This window comes from Astatotilapia calliptera, chromosome 19, assembly GCF_964374335.1.
Source record: "Astatotilapia calliptera chromosome 19, fAstCal68.1, whole genome shotgun sequence".
NCBI lineage: Eukaryota > Metazoa > Chordata > Actinopteri > Cichliformes > Cichlidae > Astatotilapia > Astatotilapia calliptera.
Window position 1 is genome coordinate 24,777,259 of NC_137440.1, and position 18,597 is coordinate 24,795,855.

The window sequence follows — 18,597 nt, forward strand, 5'->3', positions numbered from 1 at the left end:
CCTGAATCTGCCAGCTGATTAATCAAGGGTGATTCGGCAGCAAGTACAGCCTACCCGCTCCTTCCTGGCTAGTCCGTGTGTATTTATTTAGAGTAACCCGTGGCCAGTCACGCCTGACCTCAAACCATCAGGAACAGCCACGGTTGCGCCCAAGCATAAACAAAAAATGCGTAATGAAAGTAAGAGGACAGGGGACGGGGTGGTGTGGTGTGGGGCAGAGATGAAGGGGAGGGGGAAAGAACGGCGGGCAGGCTCTTTTTCTTTTCTCAGAGATAGGGATCTTAAGCTTCACAGCAGAGCTCATGGGTCCAGAGCTGAAATAGCTGCCTGTGTCCCGGTGTTTACTTCTCAGCTGACATGGGAAGGGAAATCATTGACCTCTGTCAGATCAACCAAAGTCCATCCATCTTCCAGGCTAAAGGTATTTTTTTGTTGGGTATCAAATAGCTGATGGTGAGTGGGAAACCTTCCCTCTTGCATAAAGACTTAGTCTTAGCTCCACAACTGGCTGCATTTGTGACAAAAATACACAAGTTTGCTGTGCTTTTCTGCTCCCGTTTCTGAATTTGCTCAAGTTCATATTGGGTTAAAAGCATCAAGTTTGATAAATTTCATCATCTTAGCTGTGATGTAAGTAGCAAGGCAAGCAGGAGAACAGAATCAAACAAACTCCAAAGATGGAGCCTCTATGGAGAATTATTGATCGAACATGAAGGTTAGCCAGAAGTCTGAGAAGGTTGGCTCTCAGTGGTCCCAAGTGGTGCAAGAGGCCCAAATCTCTCTGTCTTTAAGTGCACAAAACATAGAAAAGAACAAATACAGCGGATGGGTGAGAGGAAGGGGAGAACAATATAACACACTCTCAAGTCTGAGAATGTGTGTTTTGATGAAGCACATAAAGAATAGTTATTGTTTTAAAAAGTATTTCAGAAAGTATCCCAAAATTCATTAGTGCATATGATTTGAAATCATTCACCGACTCTGTGTTTACACTGTGTTTACATTTGAAGTTTTCAAAGTTATTTTAAAGGCACACTGGAAGCACAAGTCAGCCGTGACAAGGTCAGCATGTTTACCAACCTCCTTGTCCTCTTTGTCTGCCTCTTTGCCTTAGTAAGTAATCTGCATGGCACATGTTGATCGTCCAGGGGAGGCAGAGTGGCATTTCAGCTGAGCAGGTGGAAGCGGGCAATGCACCACCTGGTGCTAGGAAAAATGGAGAGGTGAGAAAGAGCACGGCCTTCCAGCACAGCTTGTTGGGTTTTGACCCACTACAACTCTCAATCTCCTCGCCAGAACATTTTTTTTCTTTGCTGCCATCACATTCAGATCAGCCACACAGCACCTGCGTTACTGAAGCACGAGGGGGCCTGTCTCCCGTAGAGATAAACAGAGAATGGGAGGATGGAGGATGAAGGGAGGGCAGGAGAGAAGGAACATAGCGGTAAACAACAGCACCTTTGGTCCTGCATCTGTCTGAGCCTGGCATCCTACAGTGTGTGACAGTTAGAGATGCACGTGTTACATTCAACAATCCCTGGCATAGATGTTGAGTCATCCCAGATGGCCATCACTTTTTTCCTCCACTCTACTTGCTTCTCTTTCTCTTCCTCTACCTCAACATTGCTTTTACCACCTACTGTCAACAAGGGACAGCCACTGAGGTGTGATTTTGAGTTTTGCTTTGGGTAGCATAACTGGTTATTGCAGAAATTCCAAATAATGTTTTTTGGCATTTTATGACTGCATGGAGGAAGATAAAAACCTGTGCTTCAACAGAGGGGACAAAGAAGGATGATTAACCCTCTTTAATAAAATGTCTGACATAATCATGCGCATGCCAGAGGTAAAGAAGAATGCACTGTCAAAGTTAATACCCCTGACAGCTTCTCAGCTCTCAATGACAAAATAGAAGAAAAAAAAAAGAATAACCCTTTGACTTTCGACAGTTGGATTTAGAATTCGACTTGACAGATGCTATGCTATTCCCCACATATTGAGATGGGGAAAAAAATATGAAAATGCATTATTAATTCCACAATGCGAATAGCCAGTATACACAGAGTGCAAAGGAAGAGTAGGCAGGCAGGCAGGCAGGCTGCCGAATGTGCCAGCCAACGAGTGAACGAGCAACTCTAACCTTGAGCTTTCACCATCACTGTTTGACATCTCTGAAAACATGTTCTCTTTTTTTCCAAGTGTGGGTTGTCAGTAGCACTGTCACTGGCAGGGAGAAGCGACGTTAAGTAAAGAAGGACACATGTGGCTCCGTCAGGAGGAGGGGTCTCTGTAAAGTCACTCACACAGCTCCTGTCACGGTTAAGTAGACAGGTGCTTACTGTTAACACCCCACTAATATCTTTATGCATATTTATGAATCCCCCTCCCTTATAATACTTGCTCGTTAATGTCACAGCTGCCAAATATTGACTATGACTTTCTTTTAAAAAGCGCATAAATAAAACAGCTTTTAAAGATTCTGACCTGCTTAAATACATCACTTTTCCTCTCCCTTTGATCAGTAAGCTTTTCATTATTTAAACCTCTGTGCTGCTTTATAGTTTTGCCACTTCATCTGCTGCAAATATGCAATATATCTTCATTTAGAGTGGGTATCTATCCCTTCATCTAACGTACCCACATTTAATCCTCCCTCTTTTCGCTGCGTATAAGTGTGGTCAGAGACGTCTAAGTGCTCTCATTATGGGAAAAGTTTGCAAGAGGGGCAGAACTTGCTGCTGGGTCTCATCAGTGAGAAAGAGGGAAATGGCTTTTTGGTCTCTGAGGATTTGTATGCTGATTGCTCTTGCTCCATAAGCAGGCCTTTCTATTCCCATGAAAACTTGGCCAAGAAATGCAACGTGCTGCGAATGGCAGGAAGCGCTTTGACGAGATGTCTACTAAACTGGACAAGTTACTGCTTTGCTGTGAAATCCTAATCCAACCCAAAAAAAAGGATCTGAATTTCATCTTCCTATTACAACTTCTTTGGGGTTCAAACAAAAGTCTTGACTAGAAACTCTGTATGGAGAAATTCACCTATACCCATTATAACCCACTAAAAAGCCTTTTCTTGCAGCAGAAAGGTGTGTTCTTTTAAAAGCATCAAAAATGTAAATTTAATATTTTAATTCTGGATTAATGTATGACATAAAAATCCTGTTCGGATGTCGTTAAAGACCATTATTTTACAATTTCAGTCAATGGCTTGTTAGAAGTTTTTAATGGTGCTTTTAAGACTGCTATGTGGGGACATGCTCGCAATGTCAAGTATGGGATGTTACTATGTGCATTCTGGCAATAAAATGGATACATTTGATGTCTATTACCTTTCCAGGTGATTGGCTGTTTGCCGAGTTCCAAGCATTTGCTTGAATTGTGAACTTTTTTGTCTCTCCCATTGTTATCCAGAGTGGGTGTTCAAGAACAGTCTTTCAAGTTTTGCCAAGATTACTAAACAAAGGATAGATGAAGCAGCCATACCAACAGCCTGGTACTTCTTCTTTGCATCACATAACCAATGAAGAAATATGAAAGATCACCCCACAACCACTGGCCCTCATGAGGACCTCCTGTTAGCAGTTAACCAGTGACAATACAGTAGCATAATAACATCACCAGCTCTGACACCCAGACAACATGGACAGAACTCGGCTCTGTAAATCCTATGGCACATTTTTAATCTAGCTGGGGTGGATTCAAATTGCCCAATTAAAATCTGCGGTCCTCTTTTAACCAGAACACTTAATAAGCAATCCGATTGTTCAGTCTGACGTCACTAGCCGTGTCTGGGTCTAAACTCCGCTGCAGGTCCATATATCAAACGATCACTGTGGCATTACTGAGAGTTGAAAAACTGTCTAAAGTCTTTCATCTTTAATAAAATGATCAGCGTTCTGCTCTACCAGGTGTAACAATTGAGTTTAACATCCAGGCATCCATGAAAACGGAATTTATGACATTTAACGGAGTTAGAAGTTAGCAGGGAGTTAGCTCGCTAGCTTCTATCTAAATACAATATAGCATGTCCTGGCTGCGGGGTTTTGGAAACAAATTCAAACGTACAGCTCTGTTATCACTTCCAGCATAAATGAAGACAGAAAACTAAACAGCAGTGACGTTTGTAGGGTTACTGAAGTTGGGCTAGCTGGTATATAATGATGTGCTACGTGACCGCTAGCGACACAGCCATGTTAGCATAATATAAACAAGCTAACTTTTTTTCCACTCGATAAAAGTTAACGTGAGTGCTCTTGGTGGTCAGGAACAAATGTAATCGCATGGCAGGATGCTGTAAAAGGACCAAACTTCAGCCAGGAGAACAACTGAGATAATCTATCCACAATACGAGGTTAGTCATTCATATACTGCTGCATGGGCTGGGCTGTAGTTACATCCTAAGGTTTTAAAAACTGAGCTTAAATAAATGATTAGTGGTAATAAAAGCCAAGGGAGGTCAACAGGGATCACTGACTGTTTTAGGAGCTTTTTGAGATCAAATAGAAGAAAATACAAAACATTAAACATGTTAACAACACAAAAGCCATATTAAACGCAGACTACTTTAGACCCGGAAGTAGGATTCGTCGCGTCATCACTGAACAACCGGATATTAAGCATTTGTAAACAACAACATATCAATTGTTTGAAAATGTGCAAATTTAAGACTTCCTTTGGGATTTATGGCAAATGTGTCATGAAGCTTGGTTGATTCAAGTAATGATCAACCAAACATGAAGCCTAAAAGAACAGACCATTGATCACGGATGGATAACCTACCGTGCGATATATTATCATGCACAGAGTGCCCATATTCAAGCCCGCACTAATTTAAATTCTAAAGGGATTTTAGTTTGCCTCTTCCTGTCTCTAAAAGTAAACAAATTAGCCCTGTGGAGCCATGGGTGGGGTCAGAGGTCAGGCCTGACACGAAGGCAGGGTGTGACAGGCTTAGGCCACTTGGACTTCTCGCCCGAGGAACAGATGTTAGTGGCGGCAGTGTGATTATCACCACGGCGACCGAGGAACAGGAGCAGCGGCCCTTGGATGGATGCTGGTAATTACCCAGGCTCCCCTGGGAAGGAGATGACACGTGCCCGCCACTCCTGGAGATCACAGGGGCGTAATTAAAGCCGCAGTACCAGTTGTTAATAGGGCAGCCAGTAAAGGTAGCAGAGGATGAGGGGAAAGAGAAAGCAAGAGGAAGGGAAACGAGGGGGGTCTACTAGAGGATTGTCTCTCTTTTGTCCTTTATCTTGCTTGTTTTGCACACTGTGACCTTCCTGTATGGCATTGGATTCCACAAAAAACTGTTTATTACAATAAGGTTAAGAAAACCTCACCAAAAATATATGCTGAGCTTAATAAAAATTTCGCAATTTCGAGGTGAACAAAATGTTATTTTGTGTCCTGTTGACCAAAAGGAAAAATGGAATACATTCCAACACTTTGCAAGAATATTCAGCAAATTCACTTCTTTTTCAGAGTCACAAAAACAAACTTTGTGGCACAGAAAGAGCTATAGCTTCAGTCATGTTCAGCCAAAGAGAACAAAAAAAGGTTTACTGTACAACAAAATTGTCACAAAGTCACCCCAAGACCTCTGCTGGCATGCAGGAATCGCTTTAAGTGCAGCCGTAGTGTTTGCTAGTGACAGGTATGTTTTTGTCTTGCTTGGCAGCGTGTGATGCAGAGATTGCCCACGCAGAGCTCTTAAAAGCACCATACAAGACCCCAAGTGTCAGAGCACATCACCACAGCCTTTTAGAGCCACAAAACCCACTGACAGCACCAAAATGGCCTCTCTTGCTTTTTTTGTGCTCCAGTCGGCTTCTTATAAATGACCACATTCAACCCCTGTATGGCTCTTGACAGCCCTATGAATTCTTCTTCCAGAAAGGACTGGTTCCAAAAAATACACATTGCTTTGAGGGCGTGGGTTGGGGCATTCTGTAAGTGCGTTTAGACTTTGTGTGAACAACTTAAAGGGTTTTCATCTTGATAGTAAGTTCTTCTTTGGATGTCAAAGAGTTGAAAAATTGTTAAATTGGAAATTATTAGGGCGGGGTGGGGGGGGGGGGCAAGTGCAAAGTTGCCAAAACATTATGGCACACTCCTGAAACATCCAGTGGATGAAAACTGGATTTCAGTGCTCATAAATGACCTGATACAAATGAAATGTGTGATTCTAGGCAGCTTCTTTAATTAATTACACTCTTTGTGAAGTTATGCCTGTAGTTAACATGAAGACCTAATCATCTTTGCCTAACGTACCATCTCTGACCATTCAGAGAGCTCTCCACTGGCAGAACAAGGGGACTGTGGCGATAATATGTAAGTTTGCCAGTCAAGTCTGTCTTCCATAGCAGAGGGGAGTCCCAGAGAGAATTAGCCATGCTGAGCTCGACACAGAGTACCCCCACAGATAAATGGCAAGGTTCTGGCAGGACATATTTTTGGGATCAACTCACTGACCCCAAAAAAGTGATGTCTGCAAAATGGGCTCACCAGGGACAGGGGAAAAGAAGTAGCCATTTCTACACCTGTTAGAGCCAATGTCAGCCAATGAACCATGATCTTTCAATTACTGTCGTTTAGCTCAACTCAACTCAAAGAGAAGAGATCCACCAGGGATTGTTTGTCTAGCAAGAAGCTGCCAAATCATACATATAGCTTGCCAAGGCAAAGGTATGGATAAACCATCTTTATTCAAGCAAAATGAACAAATCCCTAAATATAATGTTCCAATCTTTATCCTAAATAGTTTTCATTTTCATTTTATTTTTCATTTTTTATTTAGACCACCACTGATGTTACAATGGAAACCCTTTCTCTTTTTCTCTTGCTGTATCTCTCTCTCCTCTCTTTTCTCTGCGGTAACATTCACACATCACACATTGCGAATGTCCACATGCTTTTTGTTTCATTGAGTGTGGTGTTGTCAGTGTTTCATGACTTATTCACTCATTTTGTCCCACGCAGAACATCAATATTTAATAGGGGATGGAAGCAAGTATTCCCTTGGCTTACTAAAAGATTCGGTGTGCATGCACAACAAAAGCACGCACAGTATGTGAATGCATATGTGAGTATGTTGTCTGCTGGGGCAAAACTGCTTATGTTCTCTGCTGTCTTCCTGTGGTGAAGAACAAATATTGTCTATGTTTTCTTCAGGATACAATATTTCAGTCTGTGGGAAGACAACACAAAAAGCATAAAAAGTAATAATCCAAATTTATATAAATTGGTAACTTTATTTGCTATTAGATGTGGATTTTGACACATTACATATCAACCAATTGGACCTCTTATTCAATTCAGGGTTGCATGGGGGATGAAGTCTATTCTAGCTGTCATAGAGGTGGGGTAAAAATGCAAGTTACATCTGGACCGGTTACCAGCCTATCACAGTAAACTAAGGGCAAAATCTAACCTCAATTATTAGACACTTATGTCACATTTCACATCCTGTGTTTTTTATTTCTTCATTTATTCAGAGGATTTGACACAGCTGCCCATTTCATTTTGGTGGCCAGACCACACAATACTGATTTTTCAAATTACCTGTTAACTAGAACAGTGTATCCACTTTGCTCTGTTTTCTTCCCCTTTGATCATGTATATGAAGGTGTGCCTCAGGGTTCTGTATTAGGGCCACTGCTCTATATGCAGGTTTTTGGTTAATTTTGGGGGGTATTTTAAAGGCATATTTATATATTGTTCATCCTCTTTTGTAGCATAACCCCTTGAGTTTGCTTTGATAGCTTTTCATCTATTTTAAGTTGACTTAAGTATTGTTAAATGAAGACTAATCCACACTAATTATATGGTTATTTTGAATCTTTCTGAGAAAAAAACTGCTCAGCATATATAAGTATTTAGGTATTATTACTGTGATAGACCCAGGAAATGCCTATTGCAAAATGGAAACAGAGGTTTTCTTTCCTGTACTTGAATATCAAAATAACTTCTAATTATTACTATTTTTATTTTTAGCAATGCCCTTAAATAGTGGTTATTTCAAGGAACACAAACAGAAACTAATATTTTAATTCCAAAATGATTGCTAACTAAAGAAATTGTGAAACTATAATTACTACATTGTCCACATCTCCTCAGACCTGACATGGGCTGCCCACATTCAGGTCCAGACCAAAAAGGCTAGGCAGCGCCTGTATCACCTACGACAACTGAGGAAGTTCAGGGTCTCTCCAAAGATCCTCAGGATTTTCTATACAGGCGCTGTGGAGAGCATCCTCACACAGAACATGACATCGTGGTTTGGGAACAGCTGTGTGAAGGACCAAAAAGCTCTCCAGAGAGTGATCCGTACAGCAGAACGCTGCTGCAGGATTGCTCTCCCCCCCGCTTCAGGACACCTACACCAGGAGATGCCGGACTAGAGCAGCGCAGATACTGAAGGACCCGTCCCATCCTGGCAACAAACTGTTCCAACTTCTGCAATCTGGTAGAAGGTTCCGCATCTTCCGGGCAAGGACAGAGAGACTCAAGAGGAGCTTCTATCCCCAAGCCATCCGGGCCCTAAACACACACACCCGCCCTCTCACATCATCTATAATTGACTGAGACAGGACTCTCTTCCAGACACTAAACCAAGGCACAATGTACATTTCAAATTCCTTTAATTTTAAATATGTTTATATTGTCTATCCTGTAAAATAGTCAGATGTCTATTCATATTAAAGTACAGAATTCACCTGCTTGCTGCTACTACTGCACATTCACCCAATGTATATACTATATATATATATATATATATATATATATATATATATATATATATATATATAACTCAATGGGGATGTGGCGTACAACACTAGAGGCCAACTCCAAGCCCATAGCACAAGTCACCATCAAGTGCGGGATCTACCAAGGAGATGCTCTGTCCCCACTGCTGTTCTGCATAGGCCTGAACCCCCTCAGTGAGATCATTAACAAGACTGGCTACGGATACCGACTACGGAACGGAGCAGTTGTCAGCCACCTCCTGTACATGGATGACATCAAGCTGTATGCCAAGAGTGAACGAGACATCGATTCACTGATCCACACTACCAGGCTATACAGCAATGACATTGGAATGTCGTTCGGACTGGAGAAGTGTAGTCGGATGGTAACAAAGAGAGGGAAGGTAGTCAGAACTGAGGGGATTGAACTACCAGAAGGCAACATTGCAGACATAGAGGACAGTTACAAGTACCTGGGGATCCCGCAGGCAAATGGGAACCATGAAGAGGCCGCTAGAAAGGCTGCAACCACCAAGTACCTGCAGAGGGTCAGGCAAGTCCTGAGGAGTCAGCTGAATGGTAAGAACAAGATCCGGGCCATCAACACATACGCCCTGCCCGTGATCAGGTACCCTGCTGGGGTAATAGGCTGGCCAAAGGAGGAGATAGAAGCCACTGACATAAAGACAAGAAAGCTCCTGACCATGCATGGAGGGTTTCACCCCAAGTCCAGCACCCTGAGGCTGTACGCTAAGCGGAAGGAAGGGGGCCGGGGACTGGTGAGTGTCAGCACCACAGTCCAGGATGAGACAAGGAACATCCAAGAATACATTGGGAAGATGGCCCCAACTGACCGAGTGCTCAGTGAATACCTCAGGCAGCAGAAACCCAAGAAAGAGGAGGGAGACGAGGAACCATCATGGAAGGACAGGCCCCTGCACGGTATGTACCACCGGCAGATAGAGGAGGTGGCTGATATCCAGAAATCCTACCAGTGGCTGGACAAAGCTGGACTGAAAGACAGCACAGAGGCACTAATCATGGCAGCACAAGAACAAGCTCTGAGTACAAGATCCATAGAGGCTGGGGTCTATCACACCAGGCAAGACCCCAGGTGCAGGCTGTGTAAAGATGCCCCAGAGACAATCCAGCACATAACAGCAGGGTGCAAGATGCTAGCAGGCAAGGCATACATGGAACGCCATAACCAAGTGGCCGGCATAGTGTACAGGAACATCTGTGCCGAGTATAACCTAGAAGTCCCGAGGTCAAAATGGGAGATGCCCCCAAGGGTGGTGGAGAATGACCGAGCTAAGATCCTGTGGGACTTCCCGATACAGACGGACAAAATGGTGGTGGCTAACCAACCGGACATAGTGGTGGTAGACAAACAGAAGAAGACGGCCGTAGTGATCGATGTAGCGGTTCCGAATGACAGCAATATCAGGAAGAAGGAACACGAGAAGCTGGAGAAATACCAAGGGCTCAGAGAAGAGCTCGAGAGGATGTGGAGGGTGAAGGTAACGGTGGTCCCCGTGGTAATCGGAGCACTAGGTGCGGTGACTCCCAAGCTAGGCGAGTGGCTCCAGCAGATCCCGGGAATAACATTGGAGATCTCTGTCCAGAAGAGCGCAGTCCTGGGAACAGCTAAGATACTGCGCAGGACCCTCAAGCTCCCAGGCCTCTGGTAGAGGACCCGAGCTTGAAGGATAAACCGCCCGCAGGGGCGTGCTGGGTGTTTTTTTTTTTTTTTTAATATATATATATATATATAATGTCCTTCCTCTAACCCCCCCCCCCCCCAATTTTTGCACATGTCGAGGAGCGTGTCAGGCTACATTTCACTGTGTGTTATACTTGTATAACTATGCATGTGACAAATAAAGAACCTTGAACCTTGAACTAACCTGTCCTGTAACTGTGTATGTGAACACTTTTCAGCATGGGGACTCTTTTAAAATTCATATTATGTATATGAAACACCTATAAATAAATATTTACCTCCACTGGTTATCTTCCAGTACAAACTTTAAAAATTGAAAAGCAGAATTTTTAAAAATTTGATCCATCACTGGGTTTAGTGAGTCAAATCAGTGCGTAAAACCTCATCTATTCAAAGGCCAAGCGTGACGGCATTAACATACTATGTTACTTGATTAGCTACCGATCGGTAGAGTCCTACAGCTATATCAATTCCACAGTTAACACTCATCAAATCTAATCCAGGCTGGAAATCCCTGTGCAACTTGCTGTCATATACCATTGACAGGTTGCATCTAAACTGATTTGGCAACCTTTTGTCTTCCCTAATCTGGTCAAATCAATGGAAACATCCACCCTTGATCAGCATAGGGGGCTGGGATCAATATAAATATTGATCAATAAGTGGTACTGGATGCACTGGGAGGTCAGCCATTCCAAGTGGGGTCGAGGCTAATCAGTTTAAGTTACCCACAGGCAGAAAACGAGGGCTAAGCGAAGTTTAAGTAGTGACCTGGCCTGCAGAGAGGGTCCCTGGCTCCTTCTGTGTCATGAAAGCAGGAGAATGAGGGAGGATATATGAATCAAATGAAAAGACTTTAATGTAATATGTCAGATTATTTATGCATGGTGCCACTTTTACTCTCACCTGTGCTTAAATAGCTGTTGTCCCTGTCTGTATAAACCACCTAGATTACTTCTTTTAAAAAACAAAACATCAGCTTGTCAGATTCTAAAAACAGACAGCACTTTCATTAGTGTTTAGGTAACGCAGTTGTCACCCTGACAAAATCTAACGTACTTTTTATCTATTGGTAAAGCGCATATTAATTAGCTACCAAAACACTGAAGCTTTTATTTTCTAACCCATTCATCCATTTTCTATGACAACATAAGCTGGCTCCTTTGTTTGCTTTAGTTGACTACTTTGGCCTCTAGAGGGCTTTGGCCCTCACATTCTTCCTGCCTGATTATATTAGTAAAAGATTCATACTTAAAAGCACAACACTCGCATTTGGAGGAATCTGACACACATTTAAAACCTGATGTGTATAACAGAACACAGCGGCTATAGTCAGGCTAACAGATTAGATGTGGCACTGATGAATGAGACATGGCCATGGTGTCGACACACACAGAGACACACACAAGCCTTCGGGGGGGTAATTAACACAGGGTTAGTGACTCTAACTAAAACCTGTTCCTACACAACATGCTTTAGCAAATTCTATGAGCTTTATATTTGTCTTGAAGTGATTGTTTTACAATCACTCACCAAAAGTCACATGACATGAATAATAAAGTGCCATATTCTTTAGAGTTAAAACACAAAGACCTTATAAAAGAAAAAGAAAAAAAAAAGATGCAGGGACCACGAGACAGACACAGAGGTATTAGTGAGGAGGAAAACAAGAGCATGGTGAGTTGTGCCAGAGCCAGGGCAATAAATGACCTTTTCAGAGAAAGCCCCTTACGCAGTCTTGGGCCAAGGTACACTTTTATTTATAGAAGGTATTTATAGAAGCGATTTTCCCGAGGTTATCCTGAGCAAAATGCCAGTTCTCATTACCAGCCGGGTCCTGCCTGTGCCTCATTTTACGGCTGGATGAGCCCAGGCAGTGGGGGACCCAGCATGCAGCCCAGGGTCACCTATTAAATCCTCATGTCCAAGAGAGCACCGTCATGCACTTCTTGTTCTACACTGGGTGGGGCTTTGGAGCAGCAAGAATAGAGTGAGTAAACGGGTGGCCAGGTGTGTGTACGCAGGTGTGTGTGCTTGCTATTGTGCAGAGAGTGATTTATTAAGGGAGTATGCCATTAGTACTTGAGTTTGCTGCTATGTACCTATTGCATTTTTTTCAAGGTTCTGATGATTGCATTTGAAATCTGCCACATGTTTTTTTATGTTCAAAATGTGTCACGCTAACAAAACTAGTTAAATATATTTTAATTTAGTTGCACTGGTTCACAAAGGGTATCATATCTGTCTACAAAAAATTAATGAGTTGCCAACAAGAAAACATTTATGCACGCATCTGTATCCATGAGCCTGATTCACTTCCTCTGCATTGTTTCTGAGTCTCCATGAGAGTGTATGTGAGTGTCAGTGTAAATGAATGTGTCTCTCATCAGAGCAGCTATAAGTCACCCTGGCGAAGCACTTCAGGCCCTTCTGGTGGGGCCTGGGAGCCTCAGCATGGGGTCATCACAGCTCTGGGGCATAGAGAGCATTGAATGTCAACTCAAAGACATGTACAGGTTCCAGAAAAAAGAAAAAGAAAAACTACACTGATGACAGTAAAGAACGAATGCCAAATTATATACTGTCAAAACAAAAAGTTGGAAGCTAACGATTAAGACTTATTGACCAATATACGGAAGGATGACACTGCCAACAAAACTACTTTCATATTTCTCAGTGTGCTTCTTTTTCATGTAAAATAAAACTACAAAATAGATGACACAGCAAAAGAAAAAAGAAAAAAAAGAAAGAAAATAGTTTAACACACCTGCACATTTTTCTTCTCATCTGTCTCTGAACGAGAGCAAAAGAGTGGGGAAGGTAGAGCCTGGACAGATACGGTATGGTACATGGACAATAGAAACCCTGGGGAATTGTGCAATATTCACAAAGAGCAGCATCAAAAGAATCTTCTGCCCCCACATTTTAGTCTTGAGGGATTTCAGTGCTGCAAGAGAATCAGATGTATAAATCAAATTACTTTAAAATTCAGATAGAAAAACGACCTGCTTACCTTAATGCGTATTTCCTAAGACATTCTGTACTTGGTGAAAATGTATTAATAATCTACACAATCTACTGAAGACAGCCCCCTCTTTACTTAGCAATAAATAAAGAAATCTGATACTTTATCGGTAGAATCATAAACAGTGTAGGTTTTCTATCAGCTGTATTTTCTCCTAGAAAATAAAAGTTATTCCCATTTTTCCAGATATTACAGTCCTCAGCCTCACACATGTGCTGCTTATTTGGTGCAGAGTTGTGAGGCTTTCAGGTGACACACCATTTCACTGGATCATGACAAGTTAAAGCAATGATGGCAATGTAGAGGACACACACAAAAACACTTGTTTTTTTTGTTTTTTTTACCATTATGATACCCAGAATTTTCGGTGGTCCCACTTTGTTAAAAAAAAGCCCCAAAAATACAAAAACTAAAATGCCATACAGGTAAGATCAAAGAAATTAGAATTACAAACATCATTTAATTTTATAAACAGTATTTTTATTTTTATTTTTTTTTTATTTGTTAGCTTATCCAACAATGTTGGAGTAGAAAAAAGGAAGTCAAGTAAAAAGATTGAGTTATTTTTACATACGCTTCGTGTGGGACCATACAATGAAATGTTTCACTCTGTAGACATCGCCTCTTGTATTAAAGCCTTGTGGAGGTTTGTGTGTAGGAGTGATCAAGTCACACAGATTCAGTCTGACAATGGGACCAACCTAGTCGGTGCAGAGAATGAGCTGCAAAAAGCCGAATCTCTGAATGGAACCAAAATAAGATTCAGAAAGCGATGCTTAAGTGAGGAGTTTGAAATTGCGTTTGAATCCTGCAGCTCTTGGCAAAGTTTGGGAAAGACTTTTGCTTTTATTGGATAGTGGAGCAGTGAAGATAGACAGGAAAGTGTGGAGAGAGAGAACGAGCGAGAGAGAGAGCGGTTGATGACATGCAGCAAAGGGCTTTGGGTCAGACTCAAACACAGCCTGCTGCACTCTGGCCATGTGGCCTGTGGTCACCTGGTCACCCACTGATGTAAAGTGCCAGCCAACTAAACAAACAGCTTTTAGTATGTTAATCTGCCAATAAGCTAAAAACAAACAAAAACAAAAAAAACCAAATAAAGGCTCTAAAGATTCATACTGTAATGCATAATTTACTTTCTGTAGTCATGGCAAGCTACCACTTACTTCTTACATAAAAATTCAATGTTTGATTCACTGTAATGTAAATGGTTGGTGATAGAAAATACTCCACTTTAGTGCCATAGGCTAACTCCCTGTTTATTCTTCAATAAAATTATCACATACCACCTAGCCAGAATTATAGATGACCCTATTATTTACTTTCGACTGCATTGGCAAGACCATCACCATTCTCAAAGTCACAGCTAATGAAAAAAGATAGTTATCAATCTATAGACTAAGTAATAAAGTTGTAGGAATTTCCATTATTGTGCTGAAAGATGTGTATAACTGAACGCTTATTTTTGGTACATAGTTTAATTTTATTTGAAAAAGGTTTTAAATTTATTCATTGGTGTTACCATGTTTGGAAGAGTGTACTGGTACCACTTTTTCAAAAATAAGGATGATGTGCAAAGCTTTAGTAACTACAGAGAAGACATATAAGACGTATCATGAGGCTATGGGAAAGAGTTGCTGAAGCTAATTTAGAACTGACGTGATGATCAGCAGGCAGCAGTATGGCTTCATGCCGAGAAAGAGCATTATGGATGTGATGCATGCTTTGGGAGATAGAGAAGTATAGACAAGGTCAAGAGTTGCACTCTGTTTTTGTGGATCAAGAGAAAGCATCTGATAGAGTGCCAAGAGAGGAACTGGTACTGCATAAAGAAGTCAGTAGGGTGGTGCAGGACATGTATGAGGATAGCAAGATACTGGCAGGAGTGAGAGACAGGTTCAAGATAGGGGTGGAATTACATCAGGGATTGACTGTGAGCCCCTTCTTTTTTGCAGTGGTGATGTACAGGTTGTCAGATGAGGTCAAACAGGATTCTCCATGGACTGTGTTGTTTGCAGATGACATTGTAGTCTGCAGTGAGAGTAGGAAGCCGGTGGAAGAGAGTCTGGAGAGGTGGAGGCATGCACTGGAGAAAAGAGGAATGAAAGTCAGTAGAAACAAGACAGATCACATATATCGTTAGCTTCATAGCATAAGTGCCTAAGTCATTTGACTAAGTCAATGACTTAGGCACTTATGCTATGAAGCTAACGATATGTGAATGAGATTAAGAAAGGTATAACAGTGAAGATGTTAAAGATTTCAGTTAGGAGTGACAAGGATGAATGAGATTAGAAACGAATACATCAGTGGGCCATCACAGGCTGGGCAATTTGTAGAGCAAGTTCGAGAGACAAATCTGAAATTGTTTAGACATGTGCAGAGGAGGGACAGTGTATTCGCTGGGCAAAGGATGTTGCATATGAAGCTACACTATCATACAGAAAGAAAACAGGAAGACCACAAAAAAGACATGCAAAGTCTGCTAGGGATAAGGTGAGACGGAGGCAGATGATCTGCTGCGGTGAGCCTAGTGGGACCATCTGAAAGAAAAAGAAGAAGCAACAATACCCTTGTTTCTTCTGTCCTAGCAAAGACATTGCCAAATGGTAATTACACACTTTCAGAAGTGTGGCATTGCACAGGGGGCACTGAAGAGCAAACATTAACACACACTTCACTCACACATTTACAGTTCTTGCTATCTTGTGTACCAAGTGAAAACTGCAGGAGGCACAAGCACACTTTTGAGTCCAGGAGACTCTTGAACTTGTTTAAAAAGGAAATGTATTGTGGAGGGGCCTTGAATTTGGACTTCACAGAGGAGTTGCTCCATATTATTGGTTTTCTCCCTGGACCCTTCAACATTAGAAATATAAGTACACACACACACACTCACTTTTGTAACTGTTACAGATGCTTGATGGACAAGAATCAGTAAGTTTCAGAGTTGGTTTCAGGCCTCTCTTAGCCATTTTAATTCTTCTGGTCATTTTGCTTGTGTGATTGTGATTGGATGACTTGCACAGAAGGACAGAAGGAGAGAAAGAGTCTGGCCCTAAGCCAACCTATATTTCAAAGCTTTATACAGATTACAGTAGAAGATGTCTAATCTGTCAGTTGTCATTTCCTCCCACTGAGGAAGAAATCTGCCCGGATCAGATCTTATTTATTTCACATGGGGGGTGGAATTCAACCACACATTTGACATAATCTTTATCTTACTTCTTGGCCTCATCATCTCACTGGTAGGACTAGATTGGTGCTTGTCAGAGCTTGGCTGTTTTCCCATAGTTCTATAACCCCCCCAATGTCTGATTGGCTTTTAGGCTTTACTGTAGGGTTGTAATTCTTTCCATCCCACAAGGCTATACAACACTTAGCATGAATGGAACAGTTCCAGAGGAAAGATAGTTCATGTGAACTTGCCTTTGCCAGTTCTAATACTTGGAAGAAAGATTTTGCCATCCAACGTTTAAGCAAAAAAAATGAGAGCGAGGACATACTAGATTAAAGACTTGGTTGATACAAAATGTACTTTTATCTTACAAAATGGGAACTAGTTTCAATAGGTTTGCACCACAATTCAATAGTATGTTTGTTAACCCATTCACACACATGTCCATACAGTGTATCATCTACCACATTCACACACTCACATACCAAATGACATATCGGGGAACGTCTGGGGTTCAGCATCTTGCTTAAGGATGTGAAAAGGAGAAACTACGAAAGACTCACAAGCCTTTAATGCCCTATAACTCCAAAACTACAGCTATCCATTTTCTTGGCAAGGGCATTGTTTTTATTGGTGCTCAATCTAGTTCATCACTATCTTTATTTTATGCTAAAAACTTGACATAGATCCTTCACTGATTCATGAATAGTAGGTGTGATATAGCGATGAGTTATTGACCATATCTAAATACAACAGAACTAGAATTCAGTCTCAAGAGATGGAGCTTTTTTTCTCTGGCGTTTAGAATGAAGAAAAAGATAGCTATGCAAATTGAATCCCAGACACGTGGTCTGAGAGTATGGCTGCTGTGCTCTGACAATACATTATATTGACAAAGCATGACATCTTCATTCATATGATCCTTCCTGTGAGTCTCACAGAATTAGTTAAAATCTCATCAACCACCTCCATCATTTGGGTTTTTGACCATCAAGGACAGTCCCTGAAGGTGAGACCCACCTACCAGGATGTGCACCCAAATACCTTTCCATAGCCACATAATTCCAGGCATTCCCAGTGTTTGGAAGTGAGGGAGCAAGGTCTGTCCCCCAAGGCTGTTTGCCTGCCTGTCTGACATCATAGACTGTGGCATCTTCTGATCCGCCGGCGCAGAGAGACGATCTGACAGGCTTAATTTACAATGTCAGGCCTTTCAAAACCATTTCCCCCTCATGCTGACAGCAATCCTGCATTTATAAATTAGCAGAAACATTAACCTTTAGACTGATTATAACGTGTTCTGAGGGAGGCAAATTAACTTCCATTTGTTAATGTCAGATTTGGGGTTCAAATGGTACCGAAGAAAATGAAGTAAGGAGATTGAGAAGATAATGTGATGCACTATGTGTCCTAGAATGAAATGTTTTGTCAGCTTTTGATGATGAATATGATATTGTTTTTGAGGTAATGTGAAGCGTGTTGCAGATAGGTGAGGCTGGATAATTGCAGTCACGCTCCCATCCCATGCGGCACAAAGGTCTTATTGTTTTTAGAAAACACGCAAATCTTTTTTCATTTGACAAGATTTGACCTTATGCAACCTTAGACTGAAAATGCAGAAATTAAAAATAGAAAATGTGCAAGTTAAAGAAAGACTATAATTCTGCAGATGCGATCCACTTCACGGGAACAATGCCAAATTAGATAAATATGGAATCTTCTGTTCGTTATTAAAATGGTGCATTGCTGTTCAGTTACATCAGTGTAATTGCTAACTTGTGCCTATCAAACCCAGAAAAGTCTTCACACATTGGCATGTAACAGCTTGTCATGAGAAACTGTTGCAGTAATATTTGCGGCTATTACCCTAATTAGAGGAAAGCACACAGATGGTGTTGTTTCACAAACTCACAGACTGAGAATC